The following is an 18,892-nucleotide window of genomic DNA, read 5'->3' as shown; positions in this document are numbered from 1 at the left end:
GAGTTACACTGCAGAGTTACTATCACCTTCTCTCTGCTGACCTCCCAGTCTCATCAACAAGCCTGATGTAGCTCAGAGCAGAGAGAAAACTATGTAATTGGTCACAGTGCTCAGCTAGCAGAACCTCAAGTTCAATAACATTTATAACTTCTCCAGCCCTCGTGAGGACATTTGACCAGAAAAAATGTTTTTTTCCCCGGGGCTTTTGGGGTGAATTTACCTTAGACTATGTAAGGCCACAGGACCTGGAGTTTTTGAAAACAGAGACCTGGTTTAGAACCCTCCCTGCGTCCTTTAGTAGGTGTTGTGACTTTGGGCAAGGCATTCAACCATTCTGAACCTTAGTCTCTTCATCTGTAAAATGGGGACTATGCTCTGCTCTTTCAATTAAGCCAGGGATTAAATGAGATACTATGGGTAGTGTTACTACGCCAATGTTTATAAAGGGATCGAGTAATTTTTTAGCTGGGTAGGGGGAAGGCCAGGGGGTGAGGTGGGGATGTTACTGTTCTGAATGTCTTTGGGAACTGATTCATTAAAATTGTGCAAGTTGAGCTGGCATCTCAGACGTTTTCTGTTTGTTTTAAACCTTTTTGGACCATACAGGGAGCAAGAAAGAAGGCAGTAAGGGATAGATTAGGTAACTACCTCTTATTGCTGGATGGTAACCACACCTTGCCTTGTAAGGTCATCCAGGTCGGAGGGGAGTGGAGCTACTTGAAGGAATCTAGTACGTCTTGGGGATAGACGGGGACTCTTTCTCCCCACACATTTCATACTCCTAGCAGATAATTAACCCAGGCATTAGTGGTATAAGTGCATGTTGAAACTAAAACAAAAATAGCATTGGCGGTTCCTGCAAGTTCCTGAGGCTGCAGAGTGTCGTGTTGACTATGGTCCACGTGCCAGGTCCCACCTCATTGGCTGTGTGTACTCGGCCCACTTTATTCTCAGAGCTGCAATGGGCTCTTCTGTAAAATGGGAATGATCCCAGGACCCGACCCTTGTAGGGCTCCTGGGCGGACTGGCTGAGCTTGTGCCCGTAAAGCACCTTGAGCACGATCTGACATACAGTGAGCACAGGGCAGATGTCAGCTCTCAATTCAACTAAGATTCTCCCCCTTTTCCATTGCACAGTCTTTGTGCCTCTGGAGCACATTTACCACAGTGGTTTATTTTGCTTACTGTTCATCCAGGTGGAAATTTTGGCCACAGACAAGGTGAGCATTTGTCTAAATGCATATACTTGAGAAATCAGAACCTGGAACTGAGTTTGCAATTGGCAGTTGTCTTGACCTTTGTCCTAAGTGCCGTTGGACAGAATTGCCATTGAATAGAACCAGGACTTGGAAAAAACAGTCTCCTGGGGTGTAGGAGTTACGGCCTTTGCCGTGACAGATGCTTCCGTGGATGTGAGGAGTGAGGGTGATATCACTTGCTTCGCCACTTGACTGCACACAAAATGGCGCACGGAGTGCCACATGTCTCTTAAAATAGGGAGTCCTTTTGTCAAGAGTCCCTAAGAGTGCATTTTCTTTTCAATCTCTCTGGGCTCATTTTGGAACTAAAACAAAATGTTTTCAGTTTCTTTTAGGTGGACATGAAGTTCTTGGGAACCGTAGAAGCCGGGAGTCGGCACTGCGGGCACCCTACCTTTGTAGTCTCTCACCTTTGCCTCGCCATCCTGGGGAGGGGCCACATTTTCCAAAGTGTGTCTGAGGGGCCCTGGTTGTAGGGGATATCCATGGTGGAGTGACCCAAAAAGTTTGGGAACACTGCTTTAGGCACAGCCAAGCTGGCTTCTTTAATGAACAAGCTCATTCATGCAGATAATTCATTTCACATATTCACTGACCGCACACTCCTCGAGTGCCCCTTTTGTTCAGCACTGTTCAAGGGGCAGGGATACTGTAGTGAGCTAGGCTTGGCCCCTGGCTTCCCAGAGCTTAAAATCGGCCTCTCAGAGCCTTTATTCACCGAACACGCTTAGTTGGCTCAAAAAGGAATGGGGTCCCTCACATTTTCTGGCCTGAAAACCTTTTTTAGGAGAAATACCTTTCAAGGTTAGTATTTCTTGGAATGTACCTTTAGGAAATTCTTGGATTGGGAGTGTAGTGGCTCACGTTTGTCAAGGGTTTCCTGTATGTCCAGCCTGAGGCGAAGTGCTCGTTTCCTTAAGATAGAATGCCGGGGACAGCCGCTGGTCCCCACGTGCGCACTTCCCGTGAATCACTGGATTTCATTCTTACAGTGACTTTGATGTCGATCCCTTATTGTCCCTACTTGATAGAGGAGGAAACAGAAGCGCAGAGAGGTGACTTTCAGTTTCCTCATCTGTCAAATGGGGACATCAGTACGCTCAAGACGCCTAGCCGGGAAATGGCAGAGCCAAGATTGGGTAGAACCGCTCAGCCCTTCCCTTGAATCCAGAGCTTCTCAACTGAGGGCAACTTTGTCCCCAGGGGGACAGGTGGCCGTGTCTGGAGACATTTTTGCTGGTCACTAGTTGAGATGGGATTACTGCTGGCATCTAGTGGGTATGTCAGGGACGCTGCTGAACATCTTATAAGGCACAGGACAGCCTTCACAACGGAGAATCAGCAGCCCCACGTGTCATTAGTGCCAACGTCGAGACCCCTGCTTTAGCCAATACGTGATACAGGTTTTAGTTCTTGAGTCTCTCAGTTTAGTGCAGAGATGTGACAAATGTACACACTAATCCTAATGCAGGCCAAAAGACACGGTGTGGGAGCTGTAAATCGCCTTTACGGCCCTCATTCAGGCCTTTTTATTTCTTTATAAACTCTTTCCTGCTACAGCCACCTCACTACCAACCCCACTCAGGGCCAGTTCCCAGCCAAGGGCAGCTCCAGCCGGTCCTCAGCTTGGCCTGTGGTGCCTCCTGGTGACCTGAGGACAAACTCCAGCCTCCTCAGAGACCCCACCCCCCTTTCCCATCTGGCCCTCACTACCCCGACTCCAGCCTCAGTTACTTTCCCCGCACCGCGTGCCCCCTGCGCCCCTCGCTGGCTCCTAATGCGGTCATGGCTCCCTGTTGGCGATCCTCTCTTGGCACAGCCCAGGGCCTCTGGTGCAGGCTGCACTGTCTGTCTGGAGCCCTCTTCCTTCCTCTCTTCGCTTTGCCAACTGCTCACCCTTTAAGATGTTGCTCAAAGGTCCCCTCCTCCTTAATGCCTTCCTGGGTTTCCCAGAAAGAGAGAATTGCAGGGCTTTTGTGCTTTCAGCGCCTTGGACATAGCTCTGGAATTCATCGTTACAACTTATTTATTTTTTAAAATAAATTTATTTATTTTAGAGATAACTCATGGTCGGCGGGGAGGGGCAGAGGGAGAGGGAGAGAGAATCTCAAGCAGACTCCCTCCTGAGTGGAGCTCAACATGGGGCTCAGTCTCATGACTCTGAGATCATGACCTGAGCCAAAATCAAGAGTCGGGCATTTAACCAGCTGAGCCACCCAGGCGCCCCACAACTTACTGATTTATAAGACTTCCTGTCTATCCATCTGTCTATCTGTTCCTTGACCTGTGGCTTCTAAGGGTCACTATGGAATGTCCTTGAGGGTTCGTTAAAAAAAAAATAGAGCCTTCACCACTGGATTTTGACACAGTAGATCCAGGGTGAAGCTCAGAAATTTATGTATTTTTATATTCCCAGGGGGTTCTGAGGCACCCCAAAGTTTGAAAAACCAGTTCATAGGTCTGCTCTTTCTTGTGAGTCAGAGCTTGGCTCAGATGTCACCTCCTCAGAGAGGCCTTCTCTGACTGCCCCTCATGGCCTCACCCGTCTCCTTCATGTTACTTTATGTTCTTTCTGTGCAGAGCACTTCCCACCATTTGACATGTTACTTGTTTATTTGGATAATTACTAGGAAGACAGGATAGCTTGGTTGAGAGCATAGATTGGATGGTCTGGATTAGGATCTTGGTCTGCTTGGCACTTACAAGCGATGTGATTTGGTCACAGTACTGAATTGCGCCAAGCCTCAGTCCTTGTCTATGAAGTGGAGATAATCACACCTATGGCATAAGATAGTCGTAAGGGTTAAGTCAGCGTGGGGCGTGCTGTGTTTAGAAGAGCGCCTGGAAGCTCGTCAGCCCTCCGCACACATTAGGGGTAATTATTTATCATCTGTGTCTCCCACTAAAATGTAAGCTCTGTGAGAGCCAACACTGTGACTGCTTTTGTCACTGCTGTCCACCCAACCCGAACAATGCCTAGCATACAGTAGGAGCTCAGTCAGTATTTACCAAAAGGATGGATAGGTGGCTGGTTGGATGGATGGTCGGATGGACTTCTGAACTTGACTGTGAGGCCCGTGAATGCAGGGACTGTGACTGATCCACCTCTTTATGCCCAGCACCTGGCATGGTGCTTAGGTAGTGTTTGTTGAATGACTGTGTGAATCTGTGAACAAGGATTGGGTCAAAGTCCATTGGGGATTTGACGGAAGACACAATGGCTGGGGATGGATCTGAAAGAATTCTTGATGGATGTGATGTTTTCAAGAGAGGCCACGAAGAGTCTGAGTATGCAGGAACTTTAGGACATTCCAAGCAAAGGTCCAGGTTGAGCAAAGGTTAGAAGGCATGGGAATGAATGTGGGGTAGAGTGTGAGCTAGGGAATGGGCAGTCTAGTTCTGCGGCAGTCAAGGGGCAGGGAAGCTGCAGCCGGGAGCATAGTGGTTCGGTGGCCAGGCCCCCACGTGGTCGGCCCTGGCTCTCAGCTCTGGCTGAGCGGCTGGAAGGAAGTGATCATGCATCTGAGCCTCCGTGTCCTCAGCCCATAGGCTTGTCCTCCAGATTACATACCATCTAAAGAACATGCCCAGCACGTTGCAGTCATTTCCTCGTCGCGTATCTGTGGAGTAGTGGTTGTGGGGGATGCAGGAGCTGTCAGGGCTCCAGGGGGCGAGCGGTCCCACCTGCCGCAGGGTAGAGCTCCGTCAACCTTTTCTATCACTATCACTATTACTCTCACCTCTAGTAGTATTACAGACAAGGCTGGAAGAGCGGGTTTGGGGATTTATTACTGGGGGCTTCGAATGCCAGGCTAAGGCAAAGCACTGGACCGTGGCTCTGTGAACTGTCAGGGCTTTTGTGAGTGGGCTTGAGCTGGCCTGAAGGCTGTGAGCACGGAGTGTGGGGGAGAGGACCGTGAGGACGTGCTGGCTTGGACACGTCCGGGCCACCAACCGGCTGTGGGGAGGGTGGGCTGAGCGAGTCAGAAATGACCGCCAGGCTTCCAGTGTCGGTCCTGGAGAGCTGGTGCTCCTGCCCGAGCTGGGGAAGTCAGGGGTAGAGCTCCTCTCCCAAGGGTGGCTGGCGAAACCTCCCATGGACCCCCCCGAGCTCAGATCCTGGCAGGTCGCCTAAGGGGAAACACAGTGGACCAAGAAGACATCTGAGAGAGGAGAAAGCAGAGAAGCCTTCCTCAGAAACACATTTATCGGGGGCCCATGACACACCACTTCCTGAATCCAGGAAATAGTTGTCAGCACCCACTGTGTGCAAGCTCCATGCCGGGCCTTGGGCATGAGGTGATGGATTGAACAGATGCGATTCTTGCCTTGTAGTGGGGCAGACAGACAGAAAACGTGTACCAAACCTTTTGTACAGTTAATAATGAAGGCAAGTGCTCTGAAAGAAACCAAAGTAAAGAACAAGACCCAGCTTGTCTTAAGTTGGACTCCCCAAAAGCAAACACCGAGATGGGGATCCCCACGTAAGGGGTTTATTGAGGGATGCTCTCAGGAGAAAGGACAGTGAGGGAAGCCAGGGACGGCAGGGGAGGAGCTGCGTGAAGATGCGACTTCAGGAGAAATCTGGCTTTGACCTGCTCCCATGGGAGCTCTGGGGTCCTGCCCAGAGGCAAGGAGGTTGCTGTCCCACATGTCCCATCAGTCACTGGCATGGGGAGGGCCTTACCTGGCAGCATTTCCAAGTGAGGCAGCTCCCTGAGGCCAAGGCTAGGCCTCTGGAGGAGGGCGTGGGTGTGAGCCAGGAGTGGCCCGTACCTGCAGGGCCTGGTGACAGGGGTCTGGATGGGACACAACAGCGCCTGCCCCCTAGTGCTCAGGGAAGGCCCCCGAGGAGGTGGCATGGAAGCTGAGACCCAGGGGGTGGAGGGGCAGGAAGGCAGGGCTCAGCATTCCAAGCAGAGGGAATGGCACTGCATTAGTCCTGATGAAGGAGTGAGTTTGTGTGGCTGGAATTTTCTGAACCAAGGCAAGAGTGGCCCAACATGAGCTGAGAGGATCGCCCGGGCCACGCAAGCCGTAGCGAGGAGTCTGGGTTTTATGCTTAGAGCCACAGGAAGCCTTTGGGTGGGGGTGGGGGGTTAGGTGAGCAATTGCCAAAACCTAATTTATGTTTCAAAATCACACTGGCTGCTGTACAGAAAATAGATTAAGGTGAGACAACAATGGAAACTCACGAGGCTAAATACTTTGTAGGCATTCGTGCAAATCCCACAATTGATTCCCATTTTACAGAGGAGGTAATTGAGGCCCTGTTCTAAAGAAAAGATTCACAACAGCTGTACTTTCTGTTTCGAAAGGGAAAAACACTTTATTGATATTATAAAAATCTAATAGAGACAAGAGAGGAAAGGAATCTTCACATAGATGAAGGTAATAGTAGGCAATAAATGAGAATAAGGCAGAGTTACATCAAATCAGGTACTTACAGCAGCCAGCCTCATCAGCTGGGCGAAGTCCCGTGGAGACAGCCGGGCTGGAGTCCCAGGTGAGAGGCCTGGGCAGAGCGTCCTCCCCTCGCTGAGCCTTCCATCCGACCATCCCCATAAGGGCCGTATTTATAGGGCAAATGATGGGGTCTGAGCTTAAACATTTGTTCTCCTACATGCAGTTTGGAGTGAGGTGTATTTCTACATTATGTTTCTACATTTTCAAGGAATATGGGCTATGAGTGTCTGCCTCTCCTCCCGGATTCCATTCAGGGGGCCAGCCCAGGGCCTGCAGCCCCCACCCAAAGGCTTCCTGTGGCTCTAAGCATAAAACCCAGGCAAGATTTATAGCTCTTGGCATCCAGAACAGAAGGGCCAGTTCTGACCTGGAGGCCAGCTAATATATTTCAAACAACCAGGCTCCTGAGGTCATTCATGCAGCATGAGTCTCATGAACAACATTCTTAGCCTGCCTGTGTACGTGCAGGTCTGGGTGGTCGTTTATGCAGGACAAATCACAGAAACCTCCATCTGTGTAGTACAGGCCCAGAGAGGGTAAGCAGGCTGCCCAAAGGCACATAGTTTGCAGGTTGGCAGAGCTGAGATTTGATCCCAGGTGATGCTGATGCAGTTTCCTACCATAGGAGCATGTTATTCTAAGGGTCTGCCCTGTTCCTTATCATGTCCCAGCAGTGTTCAGCTTAGGGTAGGACCTCATTATATATTGAGTGGAAGAGTGTGGGAGTGAGTGAATCTAGACAGGAAGGGACAGAAGTGGTGGAGTGTGCAAGGTCAGAGCAACTGAGAGAGGGGGAAGGTAGAATAAGGTGGTGGTGAGGTGGTGATCATCAAAATTAAGTGTTCCCAGGAGACACACAGGACCCTGGAAAAGATGCCGGATGTGGCAAGCAGGAGGCATTATGGCTCTGGCTTGAGCATGTCTGGGCGGCCCAGGGAGGAAGCCAGATTGCAAAGGATTAAGGAGCGAGGGGCAGTGAGGCTTGCTCTCCTGATTCAGCTGTGGCAGTCGGGCTGTGGGCCTGATGGGAACACAGGTGCCTTTGCATGCCACACGCATGCGGGTGGGTGCAGGAGGTGGCTGGGGAGGCCGGAGGCTGGGGCCTGGCCTCGGGAGTGCACGGCCGGGTGTGGACAGCAGAGTGGTGTGGGCTGCAACAGCATCACATGTGCTTGTGTAGGGGGGGTGTGGAAAAGCCCCGGGGCCTTTTCCACAAGGTCGGAGGATAAATAGTAACGCAAAAGAGCTAACATTTATTGAGGGCCTACTGTGTGCACTGTGCACAATGGGCCGAATCTTCCTGATAATCTCAGCCTTAAGAGGAACATATTAACAGTATTACCCTCATGTTGCACATGGGGAGAGTGAGGCCCAGGTTAAGTCCCTTGACCGAGTGAGTCTACCATAGCGCTAAGATGGAACCTGGGATTGGCAGCCTCAAAGCTCATGCCCTTAACCTCTTTGGTGCTGTTGCCTTCACCAAAACTTCCTTGTTAGAGTGTAAGCACCCTCCTGGGAGGGGCTGACACGTGGGATTTGGAGTCAGGCAGATCTGGGTGTCAGTCACTGCCAGGTGACCTTGGGTCCTTCCCACCCCACAAGGCTCCATTCCTTCATCTGCAAAGTGGGGATACAGAGAAACTTAATTTCGGAAGGTTGATGTGAGAAGGAACTGATGAATGGCAATTCATTCGTTCTTTCATTCTTCATTCCTTCATTCATGCACTGACAGGTGCTTACTGAGCACCCTCTATGTGCCAGGTGTTATGTTAGTTCCCGGGAGTACAGTCATGAACTACAGTAAGTCCATGATCTCATAGAGCTGAAATCCAGTGGAGGAAGGTGGATAGCAAATGAGTAAATAAACTAAGTAGTTAATTCTGGGTGGTAATAGGCATACAAAGAAAAATAACACAGAGTAATGAGAGAGTGAAAGCATGTTGGCTGAGGGCCTTTGCAAGCTGTTATCTGTAGAGCAAATGGCCTGGTTATCATGATGCTCTGGCTTCTGCCCCAAACACTAGGGTCCAGAAACCTCAGCCCAAAGATGTTAGATCATGAAGAATCCAATCAAAAGATGGGGATTTGGGAGAAGACTCCCTCCCCTTCCATTGGTTATATTATCCTTTGCATGAAGAAATGAAGGCTCAGAGAGGTTGAGTGATCCACCTGAAGTCACAGAGCTAATTGCTGATGAGGCCAGGCTTTGAACCTGGACAAATGGATTCTGGGATCTGTAGCTTTCACCAGTAGGCTTCTGGAGAGAGCAGACACTGGTTAAAATGCAAACATCAACCCTGGGAAGAATAATACCCAGAGCTATTCATAGCTGTTGCGTGAGTCTCAGAGTATGAAGGGCACTTTAGTGATCATTTAGGGCTGTGGAACATGAATATCAGAGAGGAGATATCCCTGCCCAAGGTCATACAGCTAGGCAGCCAGGGAGCTGGGTTAGGAGCCTGAGGACAGATGTCTCTAAAGGGTATGACTCTGCCTGTCTCCAGCCTGAGGCTCATTTCAGGTGGGGCCGTCAGCTAATCACCCTGCCGGGGACAGCCACACTGGCTATACACAGCAGCCGGTCTTTATGGGCACGGACATTTTTATGCCCTTTATTCAGGCAAAACTCATTCCAGCATTTGAGGAACTTTGCATCCGGGGACACGCTTCACGGACCCCCGGGCGGCTGAGTTGGCTCTCGCTGGGTGATGACGACTCACTTTTATTGCCCCATCGCTTTCAAGCCTGTGCTACAGATAACCTTGCAGGAGGCTGCCCTGCAGGGTAGCCACTCCCCCCACTCGCCCTCTCCCCACAAAGGTGGCGTCCAGTCTTCCCATCCTGTGCCCTCCTCACCACCCCCCCCACCTCTCTCCTCTGGTGTCTGTTCCCCTGGGAAGGAAACTTGCCACCATTTGGGTCCAGGATGAGTAATTGGTACTTAGAAGAAGAATAAAGATGCCAAACATGTCCACACATGTCTTAGTAACGCCTGTGTTTTTTCAGACCCTAGTTTCACATGGCCCAGAGTGTTCCGACTTGCTTTCTCAAGCACCATTCTCCGTAATCTTCCCTGGGTTAGATATGGCTGGGAACGGGAGAGACCCCAAGTGGGTCCCTTGGCTTTGAGGCACCAGATGATGAAGCTAAGCAGACAGAAGATAAGGTGACCCCCATGGGTGGTGACGTGACCACCCAGATTCCGGTAGGCAACCTTGATTATAGCCCTCCTCTGGGCATCTCATTTGTCAGAGCTATATTCATGGGGATCTGGTTCCCATAATGCAGTCATCACCTGTGGTCACTTATTCACTCAACAAACAATTAATGAGCAACCTGTTCGGTGGAGATGCTGCAGTGGGCAAGACACACAAGGTGTCAGTGTCATGGTACTTACGGTATGGCATGGCGTGGCAGGAGGAAGATAATCCTTAAATCATAATACCAGTTGTTACTGAATCACACTGTGGAAAGTGCTATGCAGAAGAGTGGGGGCACATAAAAGGGGGACCTGACTCAAGTTGGGCAGCTGTCAGGGAGTGTGTCTCCTTCTCAACTCACTGCCCAGCTGTGGACTGTTCTGGGCGGCTCCCTGACCCTGCGTCCTTTCCACATTGAACCAGGGCAAATGGATATGAGCCCACAAAGTGGAGGCAGCGCTGATGATCTAACCAGGCCGACCTGATCCTCAGCAGCTCCTTGCTGTGGGTTAACCTGGGAAGTGAGCGCCGCTTCCCTGTGCAAGGTCTCGTAACCTTACTTGGGATGTGCTTGTTCTCAAAGTAGAATGTGAGATAGTTTCTCTGTCCCAGTTACAAACAGATGACTGATGGCACAGGTGTTATCTGTGTTTTTCTATCTATCTATCTATCTATCTATCTATCTATCTATCTATCTATCCATCCATCCATCCATCCACCTCCATCCACCCACCCACCCATCCATCCACCCACTCATCCATCCATCCACCCACCCATCCATCTAACCACCCACCCATCCATCCACCCATCCATCTATCCATCTACCCGTTTTATCTTTCTACCTACCCCCTCTACCTACTATTTTTTTTTTAATAAAACAAATCTGAATGCTAGTAGACTGTAAACCAGTGTTATTCAAATTTGGCACGATTGACATCTTGGTTCAGATAATTCCTTGTCATCTAAAGGGGCTGTTCTGTGCATTGTAGGATATTGAGCAACAGCACTCCTGGCCTCTACCCACTAGATGCTGGTAACACCTCTTCCCCAACCTGTGGCAACCAAAAAATGTTTCCATACATTTCTAAGTGTCCCCTGGGAGGCATAACTGTCCCACAACTGAGAACTGCTATGGGCCATTAACTCTTCCACTGCCACCCCTGACTACCAGCCTCACATTTGACCAGTTTCCCAGCATGGCCCCAGTTGTCACTCTTGAACTTGGTCTTGAATGCTTCTTGTACGCATGAAGACCCTGAGGCTCCCAACGGGTGTCATCATCTGCTAGGCTAGGGACAGAGCCAAGCCTCTTATCTGGTACTCAGCTGACCACTGATCTGCACATATGGCCTCCTGTCCTGGGCCACATCGCAAGGGATATTCCCCAGGATTTGTGCACCTCTGAGACTGTTCCAGCTGCTATGTTCCCAGCCCCAAGCCCCTCTCCCAACTCCTGGGGATTTGTCATTTCCCCCAACTTCCAGGTAGTGTTCTTCAGAAACTGATGTGGCTCTAGAGGATTTCTCCAACTTTAAAGGGAGTTTATGTAAACACATGGAATTCTCAATGGGAAATTGTCTTTTAGAATTATAGAGTCATAGAGTTTAATGAGACCCAGGGAAGAAACCAGTATTTCATACAGGTCTGAGATATTTCTGCTTGAGGCCTCATCCAGCCTTTATGTCAATTCCTTTTAATCCTTTGGAAACTGTCCGGACTCCCTCTCTCCCCATTCCCCCTGACCTCCCTCCATGACTCTCTTTCAATGCACAGTTATTTATCCAACAAGATTGCCACCTGCCAGTGTTTGCTCTAAGTACTGGGATCCAGAGGCATCCTTACATTCATGTTGCTTAAGGTCTACTGGATATCCACTTATTTTATATTCTTGATTCTAAAATGCTCTTGATTATAAGATGCATCACTAATTGAAAGGTGGCCTTTTGGTAGTAAAAGGAAAGGGGAGAGAGAGAGAGAGAGAGAGGAAAAAGGAAAGGAGAAAGTGAAGGAAGGAAGGAAAGGAAGGAAGGAAGAAAGAAAGAAAAGAAAGAAAAAGAAAGAAAGAAAGAAAGAAAAGAAAGAAAGATGGTCTATATTAAATGTAAGTAGAGTAAGAAGTTTCAGAAACATGAAAGTATGGTAAACTTTGATTTTGGGGGGGCCTGAAAAATATATGCCTATAGCTATAGAAATGCAACATATTTAGTAACAATATTCCAAAAATCCAGTAGATGAGGCTTCATGAAAGTGGGTGTTTCAGTTTGCTAGGGCTTCCCTAACAAAGGACCATGAACTGGGTGGCTTAAAACAACAGAAATGTGTTATCTCACATGTGTTTCTGGAGACTGGAGGTCTGAGATCAAGGTGTCTGCAGAGCCACACTCCCTCTGAAACCTGAAGCAATCTTTTCTTGACTCTCCCTAGCTTCTGGTGGTGGCTGGTGGTCTTTGGCCTTCCTTGGTTTGCAACGGTATACCTCCAGTCTCTGCCTTTGTCATCACATGGCCTTCTCCCAGTACGTGGGCCTGTGTCCGAATTTCCCTCTTCCAATAGGGACACCAGTCCTATTGGATTGGAGGCTCATCCTACTCCAGTGAGACTTAGGGTCATTGACCCTATTTCCTAATAAGGTCACATTCTGAGGTACTGGGGTTAGGACTTCAATATACTTCTTTTGGGGGAACACAATTCAATCCCCCACAACAGTAGGTATCTATTGTATACTGTTCTCATTTCTATTTGTGATGGCATCTCTGTTTCTTTCTGAATCTCCTCCCACACTGCTGCTTCTTTACATCTCCCCTTGCATGAATGTAATGCAGACCTGAAATAGCTTTTTATTTGCTATTTTGTGAAATGAAGTTTTATTTTAAGCCAGGAAACCCATTGTATTATTTTTCTAGGGCTGCTGTAACAAATTAGCACAAACTTAGTGGCTTAAAACAACACAAATTTATTACCTCACGGTTCTGGTCAGAAGTCTAAAGTGAGCCTTAGGGAGGTTAAAGTCAGGGGGTCAGCAGGGCTGTATTCTTTCTGGAGGCTCCAGGGAAGAATCTGTCTCCTGGTCTTTCCCAGCTTCTGGAGGCTTCCTGCTTGCATCCCCCTGGCTCCTGGCCCCTTCTCCACCTTCACAGTCCATCAGCCCGACCTCTGCTTCCCCCATCATTTCTCTTTTTTCTAACCTTCCCACCTTCCTCTTATAAGGACCCTTGCATTACACTGGGTCCACCTGGATAATCCAGGATAATCTCTACATCTCAAGATCTTTACTTAACTACTTTTGCTAAATCTCTTGGCCAGGTAAGGTAACATATGTTCATGTCCTGGGGACTGGGATGTGAACATCTTGAGCAAGGGGCAGTCTTCTGTCATCGTGGAGGGGCCATACCCATGATGAACTGCTTTCACACATGCTCAAAAAATCTCTCTCTAGGGAGGGTGTCCCCTCATACAAAAGTGGGCAATAAGACAGGAATAAATACCAAACTAGGGGTTGGGATACGTGCCTATAACTGTTTAAGGGGATCATAGATTTTGAACCAAAAATCAGGGCAAAAAGGTCAAATAACAGAACACTGCATTCAAAGTAGGAAGGTCCTCAGATGTCTAGGACATCAGGTCACCGTTGACCCCATATCCAACCAAATCTTTCAGTTCTTCTCCTCTAGACATTTTCCAGGTTGCCCACTTCCTTCCATCTCTGGGGCTGCCAACCTGTCCAAGCCTCTTTTGTGCCTCACCTGGACGACTTCAGCGGCCTCCTAACTGGTCTCTGCAGCCACCCAGATGCCCAGGGGAATCTTTCTTAAACACGAACTGGTCATGTTAGCCCCCTACTGGCAGTCTCCAGTAAGGATTCAGTGCTGTCAGAATCATGTTCAAAGGCATAAGCCTGGCCCCTATAGTCCTGCGTGGTCTGGCTGCTGAGTCTTCCCTGCTGCCACTGGTCCTACTAGTAGATGCTCCAGCTGACCCCTGTCTCTAGCCCCTCTCTCTTTCCCCAACACTTGTTCTTCCAGAAACTATCAGGCTAAGCTCTTCCTCATCAAGAATCCCTTCCTGGACCACCAGAGACGTTCTCCCTATTGCAGCAGAGACCCACTTTTGCTGTTATTGCTTGTTTAACTCTGTCCACTCTGCCAGACTTTAGGCTCCTTGGGAGCAGGTCTTGTCACTAGTGCCTAGTGTTGTACCTGACACATAGTAAACCCTCAACACATAGTCCTTGAATACAAGACCAATGAATTCTGATTTCAGCGGACTATGTGACTTAGAGCAAGTTTTATTCAACCCCTAGGCACTTCAGCTGCCTCATTTAGGAGAGTGGTAGAGATATGTCTTACATTTATTTTCAGTTTTCTCCTTCCCCCATCCATCTGTGTATGTATGAATCTATCTATCTATCCATCTATCTATCTATCATCTCTATCATTTATCTGTGTATCCATCCTTCTCTAGCCTGCCTATCTACCTACCTACTTACCTATCTCTATCTTATCTATCTCTATCCTTTCTTCTTCCTTCTTCCATCCATCCATCCATCCATTATTGAGAAACACAGGTGAATGGATGGTTTGAGAGGCAGCTTTAGAAGGGACAAGTTCAGAAGTCAGAGAGGCCTAGCTTTGAATCATGATTCTGCTATTTTATTCTGAGTGACCTTGGACCAGTTACTTAACCTGTCTGAGCCTCACTTTACTCATCTGTAGAAATGGGGACACTACCAGTATCAGCAGAGTTAAACGGAACCGTGTCTGTAAAGTATAGAGCCAGGACAGAGTCGCTGCTTTTAAAAACAGTAGCAATTAGTATCACTGCTGTTAAAAACATTTGACATAATAGAGTCCAGCGCAAATCCTTCTCCTGTGTCAGGGACCTGCAGTTGGGCAGAGCAGTGTGGTTGACTTCCTATTGCCCCAAACTCCATCTCTCCATCAGGTCTCCCTCCATTCCTCAGCACTTGTTCTGTTCCGGAAACTTGGCAGGTAGTGAGTGCAGTTATTTTCAGAGGAATGAGTGGGTAAAATCGGCAGCATTTCCCCCGGAGTGTCTGTGCCCGAGGAGTATGAGTTTCTGGCGCATCTGCTTTGTGTACAAAAGCCTCGTCCTCCCCCAACACCACCCCCTGCCTGGGAGGCTGAGCAAGCAGGGCCCAGGCTACTTCCTGCACTCCCGTTCCCTGCCAGGGGAGGGCTTGCTGACCAGCTGGAAGAGCTGGGGGGAGAGAAACGGCACCGACAGCTTTGCTTCCAGGTTGCTGGACAAGCGGAGGAAAGAGGTCAACACCAGAGGGTTGGAGGCTTGGGAGGGACTTGAGAGCAGAGCTCAGGGATTCTTCCTCCACCTGCAGCCCAGCCTGGGAGGATGATGAGTGATAGTGACAATGACTGTGGCTAATGGGATGGGCATCCACTCCCCACTGTCTCAGCTTAGAATATCCAAGTGGGATCACTTTAACCCACCGTATATGCATGTGTGTGTGTGTGTGTGTGTGTGTGTGTGTGTGTGTGTGTGTGTCTTTCTTACGGCCCCTGTAGGTGTCCAGAGGTTGCCTTAGGTCTTATGGCTTTCGAGGGGTGGGGAGGTGTGTGCTCTACACACGGCAGGAATGAAGACGTTGACCCTGGGGCAGTGCCTCTCTTGCCCTAGAGGATCAACTGAGGAGCGCGGGCAGCAGGAGAGCCCCTGGTCTAGCAGAGACGGTCCTGCTCACCTGGCGTTTCCTGGGGATTGGTCCCACTCCAAACCACTCAGGTGCATGGCCTTTGGCGTCAGCTACCCCTCACCACCCCTTTTCCCCTGTGAGCCCCAGTCCTGCCTGCCTTCCTGTCTCTCACGGTAGCCTTTGTGGTAGGTAGGGCAAGACGATCCTCTCTGACCATTAACAGTGGAGCTCACATAATATTAGCTGTAAAAAGTTCATTCTTTTTTTTTATTTCTGTAAGGACAGGGAGGACTCCATCTTCAGAAAACACAAGTCTAATTTCCACTTCCTGTACTGGGGAGCTGAGTCTCCATAATGAAACAGGTTGAATCACCACGGTGGCCTCAATTCTATTCCTTCATGTTGCAGGAGGGATGTCCAGGGCTCGGAGAAGGAAACAACTTGCCCAAGTTAGCGTGTGGTTACTAAACAGCCAGGTCAGGGTTTGAATGTCGACTTCACCACCGTGCTTTCCTGCCTCCTTCACGGCCTTGGGCAGATCAGCCCCTCGGAGTCTCTGTTTGTCCTGCTGATCCATGGACACAACCCGTCTTGCAGGGCAGGAATAATACAGTAGTTGTAGTGATGATGCTGATGGCAAACACTCTCACATTGCCCCCTTGAAGACATCTTTTATGTGTTGACACGACAGTCCTCTGAAGGGGTACACCCGTCACAGGGCTAAAGATGGTGCAGGTAAGGAAAGTGATCATAACAGGGCCCGACACACAGTAGGCTATACATGGCAGGTCTTCTTCTCCTCACTCTCATCGACAGAGACATGAAGTGGAACTGGCCTTAGGTCTGCGAGGCCTCACGGAAGCCCTGCCTTAATCAACCCCGGCTCCCCTGTTTTGGAAACTTTTCTAGCATCTTCTCTCCAGTTTGGCTGCTGCAGTCTCTTGGCACCTTGCAAAATACAGTCATTCCCAGACAGCAGAGAAATTATTTTTCTCTTCGAAGAGTTCCACTCTCCCCCTTGGCCACCATTTCCCTCCTGTTGTTGGGGAGCAGAGTCTCCGAGAGCAGCATGAATCTGGGGCAGGGCCCAAGGATCACCACCTCCCATATTGAAGGGCCCTAGTGCTTCCCACGGGGGGATTCAGGAAGAACTAATCCCCACCTGGGAGAGAGGGAGCAGCCCAGGTGGTCAGCCTCCTGCTGGGGGTCCCACTGCCCTGAGCACGTGAGCAACACGCCTCTTTCTCTCCAAGCCGTCGCCTCCCGGAGCACAAGCCCCCTTCTCCAGGGGAGAAATCTGGCGCCCACTGGTCTTGGAGTGCCAGCTGGCACACTGGGACCAGCTACAAAACCGAGTTCTTGTTTCCTTAGGATCGGGTGGGAGGGAGTCCAGGCCTCCAAGGCGATGGGCATGTTAATAGTGATGTTGACAAGGACAACTGGGACAGAAGCAGCTACCATCTAATAAGTGGCAGACTCTTCCCCAGGCACTTTTCACTCATCATCAGATGGAAGACTTAAGCCACCCCATGAGGTGGGCATCCTTCCCCCATTGTACAGACCAGAAAAGAGAAGCTTAGGTGGCTTACCAGGTGGTGTGCCCCAGATCACATGGCCCAAGTGAGGCCTCCCACCCAGGGCTGAGTGATGACGGACTGAGGTTCTCACTGCTAAACAACAGGGGGTCAAAGCGCATTGTGCCCCCCACCGTGTGGCAGACACTAAGAGGACGGGCTCTGTGTCAGGCCGCCCGGGTCTGAATCAAGTCTCTCCCGCTTCCTGGCTGGGTCACCGTGGACAGTTTGCATCACTGAGCCTCAGCTTCCTTGCTGGGAGGTGAGGACACTGAAGGGGTCAACGGTGCCTCACTGATAAATTGTCATCTTGAAGATTCAGTGAGACGGTGCTTCTGATGCTCAGGGTCTTGGAACATAACTGGGTTTCTCAACCTTGACACCATTGACCTTGGGGGCTGGATCATTCTTCACTGTGGGGTGCTGTCCCATGCACTCTACCCTCTAGGTGCCAGGAGCACCAGCACTCCCAGTTGTGATAACCGAACATGTCTCCAGATGTGGAAAAACGTCCGCTGTTGGGCGGGCGGGGGGAGAAATTGCATGCCCTTGAGAATCACTGGCACATACCAAGTGCCCATTACATGACAGGTATTTTATGATTATTATTCTGATTGGACCCTAAGCTACCTCAAAGCCAGTCTGCTGGGAAAGTCCTTTTGGGAATTCCTTAACCTCTTTTGCATCCAGGAGGGCAACTTCTTGAGGAAATCTGGAGCTGCTCCCTGGCTAGGGTAGCCTGAAGGGAAAACCATCCCAAAGAACTGTGCAATAATCACCAGTTTTTGTTCCCAATTCCTTTCGGGGGGATTATTTTAATTACATTTAAATTTTTCTAAGTTTTTATTTTAATTCCAGTTAGTTAACACACGGTATTATATTAGATTCAGGTGTACAATATAGCGATTCATCACTGCCGTACATCACCCAGTGCTCATTTTGACAAGTGCGCTCCTTCATCCCCATCACCTGTTTCACCCACCCCCCACCCCCAACCCTCTGGTGACCATCAGTTTGTTCTTTAGAGTTAAGATCTGTTTGTTGCTTTGTCGCTCTCTCTTATGTTTTCTCCTCTGCTTGTTTCTTTTGTTTCTTAAATTCCACATATGAGAGAAATCCTATGGCATTTGTCTTTCTCTGACTTATTTCACTTAGCATTATACCCTGTAGATCCATCCATGTCATTGCAAATGGCAAGATTTCATTCTTTTTTTATGGTTGAGTAATATCCCATTGTGTGTGTATGTGTGTGTGTGTATTGTGTGTGTATGTATCCCACATCTTCTTCATCCATTCATCTATCAGTGGACACTTGGGCTGCTTCCATATTTAGGGTAGATAATGCTGCTATAAACACAGGGGTGCATGTATCCCTGTGAATAAGTGTTCTTGTATTCTTTGGCTAAATACCAGGAGTGCGATTGCTGGACATAGGGTAGTTCTATTTTTAACTTTTTGAGGAACCTCCATACTGGCTGCACCAGTTTGCGCTCCCACCAACAGTGCACGAGGGTTCCCCTTTCTCCACATCCTCACTAACACCTGTTGTTTCTTGTGTTGTTGACTTTAGCCATTCTGACAGGTGTGAGGTGGTATCTCATTGTAGTTTGATTTGAATTTCCCTGGTGATAAATGATGTTGAGCATCTTTTTTTTTTTTCTTCTCTTTTCTTTTTTCTTTTCTTTCTTTCTTTCTTTCTTTCTTTCTTTCTTTCTTTCTTTCTTT

The sequence above is a fragment of the Phoca vitulina genome, unplaced genomic scaffold (genome assembly GCF_004348235.1).
Source record: "Phoca vitulina isolate PV1807 unplaced genomic scaffold, GSC_HSeal_1.0 scaffold66, whole genome shotgun sequence".
Classification (NCBI taxonomy): domain Eukaryota; kingdom Metazoa; phylum Chordata; class Mammalia; order Carnivora; family Phocidae; genus Phoca; species Phoca vitulina.
This window is presented reverse-complemented; position numbering follows the sequence as displayed.